At 35.2% G+C, this 17,951-nt stretch overlaps 1 long non-coding RNA gene across 1 annotated transcript in view; it reads right to left on the bottom strand.

The window, feature by feature from the left end:
* LOC123379103 overlaps positions 1-13,096 on the bottom strand; it is a 31,748-nt gene extending 18,652 nt beyond the window's left edge. Inside the window, exons 1-3 of the long non-coding RNA XR_006583096.1 lie at positions 13,042-13,096; positions 10,855-10,964; positions 7,143-7,312 (exon numbers count right to left, since the gene is read on the bottom strand). This is a non-coding gene — a long non-coding RNA (uncharacterized LOC123379103). The remainder of the gene's footprint in view (positions 1-7,142; positions 7,313-10,854; positions 10,965-13,041) is intronic.
* Positions 13,097-17,951: the final 4,855 nt, after the last annotated feature.

Raw genomic sequence — 17,951 nt, forward strand, 5'->3', positions numbered from 1 at the left:
CAAGTCATACACTGGAATTTAAACAAATAAATACAAATGGTAAAAGAATTAGACTTTTGTATTTAAAAGCTGTTACTCTGAAGTGTTTTGTGTCTAGCAGCTTACATTTTCCTTTATAAGATTTTCTGAGCTCATCCTTAATATTTAAGATTCTGTCATGATAAAATCAATCTGAGTTTTACTAGTCTAGTAAGTTTACTGAGGGACTACTGATTGGGAATAAAATTTAAGGAAATTTTCGAATATTAGGTCCTTCATTAGAAACTTGCATTTAAAAATACTATAAATCACATGACTTGCGACACTTAGTAACAGAAACTAAATAAACTCGAATCACGTTTGTAACACTAGACCATATTAAAACTAATGACTATTGAAAGTTTCTACTTAAGTTTAGACAACATTCTGGGAAAACACTCATCCATATGGTCAAGCAATAACTCGGCCAATGAAAAATTTCTAATTATGTTTCATGCCATTTGGAATACACCAATTTTCTTTTAGTTTTTATTGAAGTATAGTTAAAACAACGTAACATTAGTTTCAGGTGTACAAGATAATGATCTAATTTCTCTATACATTTTGGTATACTAACCACAAGTGTAGCTACCTTCTGTCACCATGCAACACTATTACAATACCATTGACTATAATCCCACTTCTGTACCTTTTACTTATTCCTTCCATAGCTGGTAACCTGCACCTCCCACTCCACCTCCACCCTTTTGGTAACCATCAGTTTGTTGTCTGTATTTATGGGTCTGCTTCTGCTCTTTATTTTCATTTTGCTTTTTTTTTTCTTTCACATATAAGTGAAATATTATGGTATTTATCTTTCTCTGCCTTATTTTACTTAGCATAGGACCTTCTAGGTTCATCCATGTTGACACAAATTGGCAAGATATCATTCTTTCTGATTAGGTAATAATTTATTGTATATATACCATATCTTTTTTTTTAATTTTTTAATGTTTATTTATTTTTGAGAGAGAGAGTGTGCATGTGCACCATGGAGGGGGAGACAGAGAAAAAGAGAGAGACAGAGGATCCCTAGCAGGGACTTTCGCTGACAGCAGAAAGCCTGATGCAGGGCTCAAACTCAGAAACTGAAAGATCATGACCTGCGCCAAAGTTGGACGCTTAACCAACTGAGTCACCCAGGTGCCCCATACCATATCTTTTTTATACATTCAGGTAATGATGGACACTTAGGTTGCTTCCATGTGTTGGCTATTGTCAATAATGCTACAATAAACATGGGGGTGTATATATCTTTTCAAACATATGTGTTTTGGTTTCTTTGAATAAGTATACAGTAGTGCAATTACTAGATCATGTAGTATTTCTAATTTTTTGAGTAATTTTCATACTGTTTTCCACAGTGACTGTACCCGTTTACACTCCTACTAATGGTGCATGATGGCTTCTTTTTTTCTATATCCTCACCAACTCTTGTTATTTATTTGTTATATTTGTGATACTAGCCATGCTGACAGGCATGATGTAATAGCTCTTGTGGTTTTCATTTACACTTCCCTGATAAATGGTGATGTTGAGCATATTTTCATGCATCATATTGTCTGTCTGTATGTCCTCTTTGGAAAAATGTCTGTTTAGGTCCTTTGCCCACGTTTAATTAGATTATTTGGTTTTAGGCATTGAATTGCATCAGTTCTTTATGTATTTTGGATATTAACCCCTTATCAGATATATCATTTGCAAATATTTTCTGGTATATTTAGTAGGTAGCCTTTTCATTTAGTTGGTGTCCTTAGCTGTGCAAAAGCTTTTCAGTTTGGTGTACTCCTGATAGTTAATTTTTTGCATTTGTTTTTGGCATTTGGAGACAGATCTAGAAAAATGTAAGAGATAATGGCTTATGTTTTTTCCTAGGAGTTTTATGGTTTCATGTCTCACATTTAGGTATTTTATCCATTTTAAGTTTATTATTATGTATGGATGGTGTAAGAGAGTGGTTCCATTCTTGTGCATATAGCTGTCTCGTTTTCTCAGCACCATTTATTGAAGACACTATCTTTTCCCCATTGTACATTTGTGTCACCTTTGTCATAGATGAATTAATAATGTACATGTGGTCTTATTTATGGGCTCTTCATCCTGTTCTATTTTTCTATGTGTCTATTTTTGTGCCAGTACCATACTGTTTTGACAACTACTGTTTTACGGTATATTTCAAAACTTGGGATTGTGATACCTCCAGTTTTGTTCTTTCTTCTTAAGATTGCTTTAGTATTCAGGGTCTTTTGCGGTTCCATAAAAGTTGAGAATCACCTGTTCTGGTTCTGTGAAAAATAATGTTGGTATCTTGATAGGGATTCCATTGAATCCATAGTTTGTTTTGGGTAGTATGGACATTTTAATATTATTTTTCCAATCCCTCAGCATTGTAGATCTCTTCATTTATGTCATTGTCAATTTCTTTCACCAGTGTTTTATAGTTTTCAGAGTATAGGTCCTTCACCTCCTTGGTTATGTTTATTCCTAGATATTTTATTGTTTTTGTTGCAAATTCTAACCCCCCCCCCCAATTTCTTTCTCTACTACATCATTAATGACTAGCAGTACAGATTTCTGTGTATGAATTTTGTATCCTGCAAATTTGCTCAATTCATTTATTACTTCTAATAGTTTCTTGTTGGGGTCTTTTAGGGTTTTCCATGTATAATATCAAATCATCTGAAAATAGTGACAGTTTTTCTACTTCCTTACCAATTTGGATGCTTTTTATTTTTCTTGTGTGGTTGCTGTGGCTAGGACTTCCAGCCACTGTGTTGAATAAAAGTGGTGAGAGTAGACATCCTTGTCTTGTTCCTGACCATAGAGGAAAAGTTTTTTTGTTTCTTTTTAACATTGAGTATGTTAGCTGTGGATGTGTCATATATGGCCTTTTTTAAAAAAAAATGAGGTACATACCCTCTAACTTCACTTTGTCTCACATGTTGGTGGTGAATGATCCTTTTAACGTTTTGTTAAAGGTGGTTTGCTAATATTTTGTCAGAGAATTTTGCATCTATGTTCATCAAAGGTATTCACCTATAGGTTTGTTTTGTTTTTCTGGTGTCATTGTCTGGTTTGAGTATCAGGGTATGCTGGTCTCATAGAATCTATTTGGATGCTCTCCCTCCTCTTACTTTTTTTGAAATAGTTTCAGAAGAATAGGAAACTCTTTTTTAAATGTTTGGTAGAATTCTGTGAAGCCATCTGGTCTTGGACTTTTGTTTTTTGGAATTTCTTGATTACCGGTTCAATTTTGTTAATAGTAATGGGTCTTTTAAGATTTTCTATTTCTTTCTGAATCAAGTTTGGAACATTGTAGATTTCTAGAAACGTAGCAATTTCTTCTATATTGTCCAATTTGTTAGCATGTGTTTTTTCATAGTGGTCTCATGATATATCTGTGGTATCAGTTCTTTTCATTGATTTCTGAAATTATCTATTTGGGTCTTGTCTTTTCTTCTGATGAATCAGTTTATCAGGTCTGGTTACTTTTTTTTTTTTTAAGTGTGTTTCATTTTTTCCTTACTCAGATCTTTATTATTTCCCTCCTTCTAACTTTGGGCCTTGTTCTTCGTTAGTTTCTTTAGGTATAAAATTAGATTGAGATTTTTCTCGTTTCTTGATTAGTCCTGCATCACTGTAAATTTCCCTCTTAGAATTGTTTTTGCTGAATCTCAAACACTTTGGACTGTTGTGTTTTCATTTGCCTTAATATTTTGTTGATTTCCTCTTTGATTTCTTTGTTGACCCCTTGGTTGTTTGGTAGCATGTTGTTTAGACTCCACGTGTTTGTACTTTCCTCAGTTTTTGTAATTGTAATTCTCAATTTTGTAATTGTCCTACCATTATGGTTGAAAGATGCTTCATATGATTTCAGTCTTCTTACAATTATTGAGACTGTTTTGTGGCCTAACCTAATCTATCCTGGAGAATTATCCATGTGCACTTGAAAACAATGGGTATAGTGCGGATTTGGGATGGAATGTTTTGTATATCTGCAAAGTTGATCACGTTGCATGCATTGTTCAGAGACACCGTTTCCTTATTTCTGCTTCAAAGAAATCTCCATTGATGTAACTAGTGTGTTAATGTCTTCTACTACTATTGTGGTTTTTCAATTTCTCTTTATGTCTGTAAATATTTGCTTCATATATTTAGGCGTGTCAGCCTTGGGTGCATAGATAATTACAATGACTATATCCTCTTGCTGGATTGATCCCTTTGTCATTAGACAATGCCCGTCTTTGTCTCTTGATACAGTCTTTGTTTTAAAGTCTATTTGGTTTGATATGGATTCTACTATCCTGGCTTTTTAAATTTTAACTTCTTTTTTCATGGAATATCTTTCTCCATATCTTTACTTTCAGTTTCTATGTGTCTTTAAGTCTTAAGTGCATCTCTTGCAGGCAGCATTTAGATGGGTCTTTTTTAAATTTATCCATCACCCTATGTCTTTTAATTGGAGAAGTTAGACCATTTATACTACAGTAATTATTGATAGGTATGTACTTATGCCATCTTATTAACTGTTTTCTGATAGTTTCTGTACTTCTCTGTTCTTTTACTCTTCTCTTATCATGATTCATGAATTTCTTTAGTGTTATGCTTGGCTTCTTTGTGTGTGGGTGTATTGGTTTGTAGATACCATGAGGTTCGTATATAACATAATAAGTATACAGGAGCCTATATTAAATTGATGGTTGCTGAAATGCAAACACATTATAAAAAGACTTCATTTTTATTTCTCCACTTTTCATCTGTCATATTTAATATACTTTTGTAAGTCCCCTTCACTAAAATTTTTAATTGATTTTACTACTTTGGTTCTTTTAACCTTTATTCTAGCTTTGCAAGTGATTGTTCTACTACCTTTACTGTGTGTTTGCTTTTATTCATGAAGTACTTTTCCTTTCATAATTTTCTTCTAATTATGGCCTTTCATTTTCCACTTGAAGAATTCCCTTTAACATTTTTAGCATTTCTTGTAAGGTGAGTTAGGTGATGATAACCTCTTTTAAAGTTTTGTTTGGAAAACTCTATCCCTCCTTCAATTCTGAATGATAACTTTGCCTGGTATTCTTGGTTAAGGTTTTTTTCTCCTCTTTTTCCTTTAAGCATTCTGAATATATCATACCACTCCCTTGTAGTCTGAGAAATTTCTGCTGAAAAATTAGCTTATAGTCTAACATAGTTTTCTTAGTAAATAATTAGTTGCTTTCTCTCATTACATTTAGAAGTCTTGCTTTGTATTTAACCTTTGACATATTAATTATGTGTTATGGTACGGACCTCATTAGGTTAATCTTGTTTGGAGCTTTGTGCTTCCTGAACCTGGATCTCGTTCCTTCCCCATGTTAGTAAAGTTTCTTCACTATTTCTTCAAATGAGTTCTGTCCCTTTTTCTTCTTTCTAGGACCCTGTATTGTGAGTATTTAATGGCTTGATGTTGTTCAAAAGATTCCTTAATCTAGCCTCATTTTTTAAAATTATTTTTTCTTTCTGTTGTTTAGCTTAGGTGCTTTCCATTTTAACTGATCTGTTTTGCATCTTTTCATCTACTGTTGTTGATTCTCTTTAGTTTGTTTTTCACTTCGACTGAAGTGTATTCTTCAATTGATTGCTTCTTCTTATATTTTCAATCTATTTGTTGAAGTTCTTACTGAGCTTATCCATTCTTCTTTCCAGTCTGGTAAGAATCTTTATGACCAGAACTTTGAACTCTTTTATCATGTAAATTGGTTATTTCTATTCCCTTTAGTACTTTTTCTGAGGTTTTGTCTTGCTCTTTTTTTTTGGAGCACATCCCTCTGTCAGTCACATCTTGCCTCACTTTAAAGTGGTCACAGGCCAGGGTAGTCCTGGGGTTCTCTGTACAGAAGTCACCTAGTAGGACTGCTGAAGTAGCTAAAAACCAAGGCTTTCTAGGGCATGCTGGTGGGGTGGCTGGAGCCAAATTGGTGAAGGTTTGGCATGTTCCATGGTGCCTTGGGACTGTGTCACCTTGGTAAATTGGCTGAGGCTGTAGTAATCACTGCTGAGAGGCGTCCCAGTGTGTACTCTGCTGGGACAGCTGGAGTGGGTATGAGCTAGGGACTCACTCAGGACTCACTGAGACTGTAAGCTGGCTGGGGCACCTGTACCATGTTCCTGTCCACACTATCAGCCTCGGGATTTAGATGTAGATTCTGGATGTTAAAGGATTTGTCCAGGGGAATTCCTTTTTCTTAGCGAAGAAGAGGGCAAGCATTTAAGTAATAGATAGTAATGACTTATCCAAAGTGGTGATGAGCAAAGTACAAAATGTGTTTCATTCTCTTTGTAATTTTGTCTTTTCCTGTGTACATAGAAAGAAAAAAAGTAAACTATATTCCTATAGTAATCCTGTAATTTTGAATTATCCTTTACGTTAATTGGTATATTTGTCAACATCAGACTACAGAAATAATAGGATATTCGGAATTGCTAAAGACATTGGATATCCTGTGCAGGGAGAGGGAAATGGAAAAGTGGCTTAAAGGAAGATTCCCATCCTGCCCCCGCCCCGCCCCACAATATACAAAGAAAAGGAATAGCCCTTGAATATTTCCCCCTCTCCTTTTCAAGACAATTGCTCCTTGGTTACTCATTTCTTTTCCCTATGGTCAGGTTGGCTGCATCTCCCAACACTTGTAAGTACTGTATGTTCTGACATATCCTGAAGTCATGCATTAGCACCTTTTCATTCAGCAAAGGGTGAGAACAGATATCTTTTGGCAGCTGACAGCAGGAAGCAGGCAGAAAGAAGGGGAAGGAAACTGGAGGACAGGGACACTGTGGTGGTCTAGTGGCTAGCAGGACTAATGTACCAGCTGCGAATAACCCCTTTTTTGCCTTCCAGCCCAGATGTCTGTCATTGTCATGTCCTCAAGCTATCGTGGTAAATGATTTGTGCTTTGCAACTGAGTCACCAATGTGGCAATTGAACCTCTTCACAGCTCAAAATTGTTGATGTGTGCACAGAGGGCCCTATGGTTGTTCTGTATGCTTGTAGGAACAAGGATGGAGTGGGGAGGGGGTGAGGGGGAAGCACCAGAGAAAGAGCAAAGAAGCAGGAGCCAGAGAGGATAGTGAAATGTCAAGGTTACCTTGTTTTGCCTGGAGAATTAAAGGAAGGGCACATTAATGTCTGCCTCCATTTGGTCTTTTGGCTCTCTTAGTCTGAAGCGGCCTCTTGCTGCTCTGGTAGATATACATATCACTTTGAAAGATTAAAAAATGAAGAATGCAGTGATCTGTATTGTATATATGCTTTATTCTGTGGAAAGAATGTTAATAAATATACCGTGAGCCTGCAAAGTTTGCCAATATAAATAATGTGGCATTTCAAAGTCTGTCAGTAAATGTAATTGAATTTTTCAATGTAAAAATACAGTGCAGTTATAAATTGGAGTCATGCTTGACATTAGTTGGGCATTAGAAGATATTAATTAGATACTGCTCACTTCTTCTCTTTCTTTTTTTATATTAAATGAAATTATCAAGCAAAAAGAATTTGCAAGCATGCAATTTAGAGATTTTTATTCTCAAAAACAAGCTGCCTGGTAATTTTTAGTAGAGAAAGAAAATGCTTTTTCAAAAATCTTGTCAGTGAGCTGTCTAAAACATGCCCTTCCCAATATGAACACAATATGGAAAAGCTAATCCATTTTAATACTTTGTAATGATAATAAGCTACAGTGAACAAGTAGCCTAGGGAAAAGATAGTAGTAGTCACCTTTAAACAGAAAGAGAATAGCAAGTAATTGTACATTTTTACACTAGGCTGATGACAACATTTCCTGTGACTTTGAACTTACTTTGGCTGTCACCATCCTGGCAAACATTCTGCATATCAATCAGACAGTTGTATTTCTTGCATGACATTTGCAGCATAATGTAGACATTTACTTATGTGATCGTTGTATGTAAGCAGACCGTTTATATGTAAATAATTGTGTTCCTTCATGCTACAGATGCTGCACGTGGAGCCGTTAGGACCTTTTAGATCTCAATACCACATGCAATTTTCATTTACTATTTTTATTCTTGCTTAAATCTGTCTTCATCGTTCGTTGGCACATTCACCCCTGAGTGTCTGCTTTATGTGATTATACACTAGCGTGTGTGTTTTCTAGCAGTTAATTACTTGCACTGAGATTCCATAAATCGCTTTAATAGTGTTTGAATTCTAGTTTCTTAAAAATTTGTCATCTTGATTTTATAACAAAATATTTCAATGAATTACCACAAAAGAAGTATATCCAGATATGGACTAATGTGCATAGTTTTAACGTTTCCTGGGAATTATTTTCTAGTTCTTGTTATATAGAAACAGATTTTAAAGTTTTTAATTTAAAATTTGTAAATAATCAGTACCTGTACTCATTAGCTTCCTTCCAAATACCTTATTCTTTAAGTACTTTTATTGAAAAAGTAATGTAAGGTATCCCCACAGTGCATAATGTGTGCTACTCATAAATATTTTTATGGTACGACTTTCTGCTTCAAGATGAGCGTTTTGACTAGGATTTATAATTGGGGCCAGTACGTTATAGCTAATTAAGTACCTGTTTAAAGATAATGTTTTGATTCTAAAGTTTGTCTTTTAGCTTCTATTGAAATATGTATGTTCAGTTGTAACATAGTAACATTTTGCCTATTTTCTGATATTTGTTTAAATGATAATTAGCTTCCAGGAATATCCAAAGAAAATAGAATGAGGTCTGACTCCAGGGACTGGAAAAAAGAAAATAATGAAATGAGAAATGGACAAAACAGGTGATTTCTCTTTTGTAACTGCTAAATACAATGTTCTAATTCCAGGGCTAAGAAAACTAAGATAAGAAAAAAAAAAGGTGCTAAGTTGTGGCAGTGATGGCTAGCTGAATACCACCAATTCATGCTTGGCCATTTCCCAGACTTTGCATCTGGATTTATTCATGTGACTAGTTTGGATTACCAGAGTAATATGAATTGGATTGATATATATGTCAGTTCTAGGCTGTGATGGAAAATCTTACAGTGGGCTTACTTCAAGATCTCTCGTGATTTCTCCCAGATAGATAAAACCCAAGTGCCTCCACACCCACAAACGTTTCAGCCATTAGCTTCCTTATTTTATCTGTAAACTGGCATTTATTACCACCTGTATATACTTATTTCATCCTCTTAACATATTTTTCATAGCAGAGGCATCTGAGGCTTGCTAAGTTTGACTGACTTGGGTAATACAAACAAAACCCAGAATTTGAGCTTTCTGTTTAAGTTGTAAATTAATGTTCTTCCCAGCATACTTCTTGAATAGTCTACTTCTTTAACCCTTAGAATTATATCAAGTATGTTTGCATTAGTGGTAAAGCAAAATTTTCATGTTCTTTATGATATAATGGCAGTTTGGAAAATTAACAACTGCTTCACAATCGGAAAATACCTTCAAGTAAAGAAGGTCAAAGCTACGCACACATTTCTCTATTAGATACTATTGTTTTAGTGTTGACTGAAAACAAATACACTAAAAAATAATCACCAGATTTATTTAAGAACTTTCTTTAAGGAGGTATTATGTCACCAAGATGAAGACATAGTTCATTATAGACTTTAGTCCCCCTCACAACTGTCCATGGACAAGATGCCACTGAGAGAATCATAGAACAGGGGGGTAATGCTGAAGAACCCCTTTTTACTACAGAGGCCAGGACATACTGCCTTAGGAAGGTAAGAGAAGCAACTACATAGTGATTACATTGTCTAGGCAACTGTGATATTTCACTGAGAGGTCTTTCCTGAGATCCTTGTTTGAAAGGGGACTTTAGAAGTGAGTTCTGGCACCCCACCCTACCCATCACCAGCATTGTGGTCACTTTGTAGGAGCCACTACTCTGGTTTCATTAACCTATCTGGTAAGACAGGGTAATCTGCAAGGCCCAAACCCTTGGGAATCTAATTGTATCAGGCAAAAAGGGAAGGGCTCCCAGTCACCTGCACTCAGATCTTGGCAGACTGAGTTTTTACCTCCAGAGCCCAAATAGTAGTTCCAGCCACTGGTTTTGCTCATTTGCAGTCTGACCAGGTATAGCTCTGCACAATTCAGGTCCACAAACAAGGAGTTTTGCTGGCCCTATAGCCAGATCTGCCCACAGCTAGGCAGAAGAACAGTCATAGCCCTAACCACAGTAGATTGTAGCCCCAGTCGCATCTGAGAGAAAGGACTGGCAAAAATACACGGAAGCTGTATAACCCAGCAAATTTCAGCCTGAGTGTGGGCAGTGCTGAACACCCCCAGAGTGAAAGCAAGTGGTTCTGTTCAGCAGGAACTCAGGGAATAGGTCAGCTTAAGTCAAAACCACAAAGAACATTAGTAGCCTTGGAGCTACTTCTCCTGCTGTGCCTAGTTAGGGAAACAAATTTGTAGTCCCACTTATTGAATGCAGGCTTTAGTCCACCAACCCAGAAACCTAACCAAAGGAGACTAAAGAGCCCATCCAACAGACTTGCTCAAAGTAGCACTTGGAACAGTGTAAAACCCAAGGCCTTTCCTGTCTGTAGAGAAAAACCAGTGGTCCCCCTTGACCAGGATATTCAGTGCATACTCTTACCTGATTTGGGTCCCCACACAGTGAAATGTTCAGGCACCGGGTCCTGTCTTGCTGCCCCACTAAGGCAGAGAAGCTAATTTATAGCCCCACCTAGTGCTAAGTGTCATACCTGGTCCCAACCATCTGGTAAACCTGACTCAAGATCCTACAGCCTGACATGGGCAGGATTTCTGCCCAAGTCAGGGCACATCCTTCCCTTATGACTTCAAACTTAAAGAGTTACCTTGTCTGAAAATATATCCTAATAGCAGGTTCCATCTGCTGTCACATCCAGAAGCTCAAAGTAGGCTGACTGGTCAAGAAATGTCTCTGCCAAAGCAAATCTGGAAAAGTCTAGAAGAGGAGACAAATTAAGGATAACGAAAAATCAGATCAATATAACACCATTAAAAACCAGCTAATGGGAACCTGCTTCAGATTCTCCCTCTCCCTCTTTCTCTCTCTGCTCCTCCCACGCTTGTGCTCTCTCTCTCTCTCAAACATAAATATAAAAACATAAATATGAAAAAAAAATAATGAAACTCTATTAACTTATCTTGGAAATCTATGAACTGTCAAAGAATTCAAAAAAGTCCTCTTTAGGAAGCTTAGTAAAGGACAAGAACACACAGACAACAAAATTAGGGGGTAAAAACATAGTCTAAAAAATATGATAACTGAACTGAAAAATTCAACAGTTTCAAAAGCAGAATCAACCATGCAGAATAAAATCAGCAATGTGGAAAATGGGATGTTTGAAATTATCAATCAGAGGAACAACAAGAAAAAAAGAGTGAGAAAGACTAAAGAAAGCCTATGGGCCATATAAGACACAATGAAAAGAAACAATATTCACAATCTGGGAATAATGAGAAAGAGAAATGGACAGAAAGTGTATTTAAAGCAATAATGGCTCCAAACTTCCCAAACCTGGTGAGAGAAATAGACCTCTAGATCCAAGAGGCCCTAAAGAACCCAAACATGGTCACATCAAGACACATTATAATTTAATGGTCAAAAGGCAAACATTTTTAAAAGTAATTAATTTTTAAATTTACATCCAAGTTAGTTAGCATATAATGCAATGATGATTTTATGAGTAGATTCCAGTGATTCATCCCCTATGTATAACAACCAGTGCTAATCCCAACAAGTGTCTTCCTTAATGCCCCTTACCCATTTAGCCCATCCCCTAATCACAACCCCTCCAGCAACCCTCAATTTGTTCTCTGTATTTAAGAGTCTCTTATGTTTTGTCCCTCTCCTTGTTTTTATATTATTTTGCTTCCCTTCTTGTTCATCTGTTTTGTATCTTAAATAACTCATATGAGTGAAGTCATATGACATTTGTCTTTCTCTTATTTCACTTAGTTCCATCCTCTGGTTCCATCCATGTAGTTGCAAATGGCAAGATTGCCCTCATTTTAATTGTTGAGTAATAATCCATTGTATATATATATGTCACATCTTCTTTATCCATTCATCTGTTGATGTACATTTTGGCTCTTTCCATACTTTGGCTACTACTGATTGTGCTGCTATAAACGTTGGGGTGCATGTACCCCTTTGAAACAGCACACCTCTATCCCTTGGATAAATACCGAGTAATGAAATTGCTGGGTCATAGAGTAGTTTTATTTTTAATTTTTTGAGGAACCTCCATACTGCTTTCCAGAGTGGCTGCACCAGTTTGCATTCCCACCAGCAGTGCCAAAGAGATCCTCTTTTCTCTGCGTCTTCACCAGCATCTACTGTTGCCTGACATGTTAATGTTAGCCATTCTGACAGGTGTGAGGTGGTATCTCATTGTGGTTTTAATTTGTATTTCATTGATTATGAGTGATGTTAAGCATTTTTTCATTTGTTAGCCATCTGGATGTCTTCTTTGGAGAAGTGTCTATTCATGTCTTTTGACCATTTCTTCACTGGATTATTTGTTGTTTGGGTGTTGAGTTTGAGTTCTTTATAGATTCTAGATACCAACCCTTTATCTGGTATGTCATTTGCAAATATACTATCCCATTCCATTGGTTGCCTTTTAGTTTTGCTGATTGTTTCCTTTGCTGTGCAGAAGCTTTTTATTTTGATGAGGTCCGAATAGTTCATTTTTGAAAAGCAGAACAATTTGAAAGCAGTGAGAGAAAAAAGAGAAGTACAAACAAGTGAATCCCTAATAAGATTAGTGGAAGATTTCCCAACGGAAATTTTTGAGGCCAGAAGAGCATGAAATAACATATTCAAAATATTGAAAGAAAAAATCTTTCAACCAAGAATACTGGAAATTCTGTCCTTCATAAATAAAAGAGGGATAAAGATTTTCCAAAAGCAAAGCTCATGGAATTCACACCCAGACCTACCTTGTATGAAACTCTATCAGGTGTTCCTTGAGTGGAAACAAATAACACCCATTAACATCATAAAGCAAACATACATGGGGCACCTGGGTGGCTCAGTCAGTTAAGTGTCCGACTTTGGCTCAGGTCATGATCTTGCAGTTTGTGAGTTAGAGCCCCACGTCAGGCTCTGTGCTGACAGCTCAGATCCTGGAGCCTGCTTCGGATTCTGTGTCTCACCTTCTCTCTGTCTCAAAAATAAATTAAAAAATAAATAAGTAAAGCAAACATACATAAGAAGGCAGGGTAAAACACACTGGTCAAAGTAAATATAAAGTCAAAGCTGGATTCTGTTGTATGGTTATGGTGGTGTGTAAGTCATTTTCAAATCTAGTTTAAAAGTGAAAAACAAATATAGTAAAAATAAACAGCTGTGGGAATCTGTTATTAGTTACACAATATTAATATTAAAATTTACATATTTATATTTTATAACCGAAAATGATAGGGGGAGAAGAAGTAAAAGTGTAAAGCTTAGGAATTCTATTAAAGTTATTATTTTAAAATAGGGTGTTAAAATTTGAAGATATTTTATATAAACTTCATGGTAACAACAAAGGAAAAATGTATATTAACTATATAAAACAATGTGATGAAGTAAAAAAAATAGGAGACATCAAAACACAAAGAGAGCAGGATAAGAAGCTAGGAAGAATGGGTCTACAAAATAACAAAATGACGAGAGTAAGGCCTTACTTATCGAGAATCTTTAAATAGATGAAATTCCCCAAACAAAAGACAGAATGGCTGAATGGATTTTTTAAAATGTTCCAATGGATTGGAGAGTGTTATGCTAAGTGAAATAAGCCATACAGAGAAAGACAGATACCATATGTTTTCACTCTTATGTGGATCCTGAGAAACTTAACAGAAACTCATGGGGGAGGGGAAGGAAAAAAAAAAAAGAGGTTAGAGTGGGAGAGAGCCAAAGCATAAGAGACTGTTAAAAACTGAGAACAAACTGAGGGTTGATGGGGGGTGGGAGGGAGGGGAGGGTGGGTGATGGGTATTGAGGAGGGCACCTTTTGGGATGAGCACTGGGTGTTGTATGGAAACCAATGTGACAATAAATTTCAAAAATAAAATATATATATATATATATATATATATATATATATATATATATATGTATGTGTGTGTGTATATATAATGTCCCAATCGTATGTTGCCAATGAGAGAGACTCACTTCAACATTAAAGGCACATACAGACTGAGAGTAAAGGAATGGAAAAAGATTTCAAGTACATGTTAAAAAAAAGAAAAACAGGGGTAACTATAGTGATAGCAGATAAAACAGAATTTAAATATGGTAAAATAATGAAAAAGCGGTCATTCCATCAAGTAGATATAACAGTTGTAAATATTTATGTACCCATCACTGAAGCTCCTAAATATGTAAATTAAAAACTAATAGAGCTAAAAGAAGAAATAATAGCAATAAAATAGTTGCTAACTTTAATACCCATCTCCCAACAACTAATAGATCATCTAGACAGAGAATCAATAAGGAAATGGAATTAGAACAAGAGTATAGACCCAAAAGACATACATAGAACATTTTAACTGACAACAGCAAAATACACATTCATTTCAAGTGCACATGGAAAATTTTCTAACATTATCCTAACACAGGATAGGCCATATGTTAGACCATGAAACAAGGCTTAGCAAATTTAAAAGAAGGAAATCATACCAAGTATCTCTGATTACAATGTTTAAAAAACTACAAATCAACAAGTGGAAAACTGGAAAATCCACAAATACATGGAAATTAAATAACATACTACTGAACAGCCAAATAAGCAATTAAAAGGGAAATAAAAATGTATCTGAGCCAAATGAAATGGAAATACAACATTCTAAAACTTAAGCGATTCTATGAAAGCAATTCTAAGAGGAAAGTTCATAAATGTTTACATTAACAAGCAAGAAATATCCCAAATAAACAGCTTAATGCTATGCCTTAAAGAAGAACTAAGCCCAAAGCAGGCAGAGGGAAGGAAATAATAAGAAAACAATAGAAAAAATAAACAAAATTGATAAATCTTTAGCTAGAATTACCAAGGAAAAAATAAACACTGAAATTAACAAAAAATTATAATGTAAAAGGAGACATCGCAGCAGAAATACTAAATGCATGATAAGAGACTGCTGTGGACAACTATATGCCAAATTACTGGACAATCTAAAAGAAGTGGGAAAATTCTTAGAAACATACAAATTATCAAGATTCAATCACAAAGCATTTAGAAAGCCTGAACAGACCAATTACTAGTAGGTAAATTGAATCAATAATAAAAAATCTTCCAATGAGGAAAAGCCGGGAGCAGATGTATTCACTGGTAAAGTTTACCAAACATTTACATAATTAACAGCAAGCCTTCTCTTAAACCCTTCCAAAAAATTAAATGGGGGCAGGGAGGAGAACATTTCCCAACCCAGTTTATGAGGCCTGCATCACCCTCATACCGAAGATAGAAAAGGACACTACCAGAAAACTACAGACTCCAATCTTTGATCAATATTGATGCCAAAATTCTCAATAAAATGGGCAAATTCAAATTAGTACATTAAAAGTATCATTCACCCTGATCAAATGGGATTCATATCTGGGATGTAAAGGTGTGTCAACATCCATCAAATCAATGAACATGATACATCACATTAGAATAAAAGAAAAAAAAAAACATCTCACTAAATGCAGAAAAAGGATTTGACAAAATTCATTAATGATAAAATATTCTTCTTTGGTGTAGAAGGAATGTACCTCAGCATAATAAAGACCATATATAGCAAACCCAGAGTTAACATCATACTTGCTGGTGAAAACAAAGCTTTTCCTCTAAGATCAAGAATAAGACAAGGGTGCCCACTGCCACCACTCCTATTCAACACAGTGTACTAGAAGTCCTCACCAGGTAAGCAGGCAAGAAAAAAGAAACAAAGAATACATAATTGGAAAGGAAGAAGTAAAACTGTCTCTATTTGCAGATTACATGGTTTTATATACAGATGTCAAGTTGCAGGATATAAAATTAACATACAAGTGTCAGTAACCTTGGTTTACAATAACAATGAATTATTTGAAAAAGAAAACAATGGCATTTACAGTAACATCAAGAACAAGAAAATACTCGGGAATAAACTTAACCAAGGTAGTTAAAGATCTCTACTCTGAAAAGTAAAAGATATTGATGAAAAGCATTCTATGTTCATGGATTAGAAGAAATGATATTATTAAAATGACAATAATTACCAAAATCCATTAAGAGATTCAATGTGATCCCTGTCAAGATTCCAAAGGCAATGTTTTACAGGAATAGGGGGAAAAAAGACCCTCCTAAAATTTACATGGAACCCAAAAGACCTTAAATAGACAAAGTAACCTTAAAAAGAACAAAGGAGGCATCACACTTCCTCATTTCAAGCTATACCAATATCAACAGTGTAGTACTGGCATAAAAACAGGCATAGGACAATGGAATAGAACTGACAGCTCAGAAATAAACTGAAACACATACCATCAACTAATATTTGACAAGGGAGCCAAGAATATTCAAAGGAGAAAATACAGTCTTCTTCAATAAATGGTGCTGAGAAAACTGGATATTCACATATGAAAGAATATAACTAGACCTCTATATTACACCATTCATGAAAATGAACTCAAAATGGATTAAAGACTTATATGTAAGGTCTGAAATCATAAAAGTCCCAAAAGAAAACATGGGGGAAAAGCTCATTGACATGGGTCTTGGCAATGATTTTTTGGATATGTCATCTGAAGCACACATCACAAAATGGAAAATAAACAGTGAAACTACATCATACTAGTTTCTTCACAGCAAAAGAAACAATCAAGAAACTGAGAAGACAACCTACAAAATGGGGAAAAAATTGTAAATTATATATCTCCTAAAAGGTTAATATCCAAAATGTATAAAAGAACTCATACAACTCAATAGCAAAAACAAAAAATCCAATTAGGAGATGGCCAAAAGACCTGAATGGACATTTTTCCCAAGATTAAAAAAAAAAAAAAAAAGATGAGGAGGTATATGAAAAGATGCTCAACATCACTAGTCATCAGGGAAATACAAATCAAAAAACAAGAAGATATCACCTCATGCCTATTGGGCATCATGAAAAAGACAAATACAGGATGTGGGGAAAAGGAACCCTGTGCATTTTTGGGGTGATTATAAACTGGTACAGCCACTATGGAAAGCAGTATAGAAGATCCCCCCCCAAAATAAAACTACCACGTAATCGAGCATTTGTACTTTGGGAAATATATCCAAAAGACACAAAAACAACTCAAAAAGTCATCTGTGCCACCACATTTATAGCAGCATTATTTACAATAACAAAAACATGGAAACAACATGTGTATCCACCACTGGATGGATGAATAGAAGTTGTGACACACGCAGTGGAATATTGTTCAACCATAAAAAGTGAGGGCATCCTGCCATTTGTAGCAACATGATTGGAACATAAGGGCATTTTGCTAAGTGAATTAAGTCAGATTGAGAAAGACAAATACTGTATTATCTCACTTTTATGCAGAATCTTATTACGTAGAACAAATAAATAAATAGAAAAAGAAATCAGATTTGTAGTTACCAAAAGTTGGGAAGAAAAGGTAATTTCCATAGCTAACACTGCTATAGGATACATGTGAATTTCTTTTGCTTTTTAAAAATTTTATCTATATGATGGCAAATGGTAACTCAGCTTTTATGATAATCAATTTACAATATATGTAAAGCAAACCATTATGCTTTACACCTTAAACTCATACAGTGTTGTATTTCAATTATATCAATAAAATGGGGAAAATTACCCCAGAAAGTCCTAAAGGCATGGTCTATTTTATGGAAGCTGTATTATTGGGCTTTCTAATACCAAGTGAGTGAATACCAATGTCATTAATGCTAATAATTTT

Source organism: Felis catus, chromosome A1, assembly GCF_018350175.1.
Source record: "Felis catus isolate Fca126 chromosome A1, F.catus_Fca126_mat1.0, whole genome shotgun sequence".
Classification (NCBI taxonomy): domain Eukaryota; kingdom Metazoa; phylum Chordata; class Mammalia; order Carnivora; family Felidae; genus Felis; species Felis catus.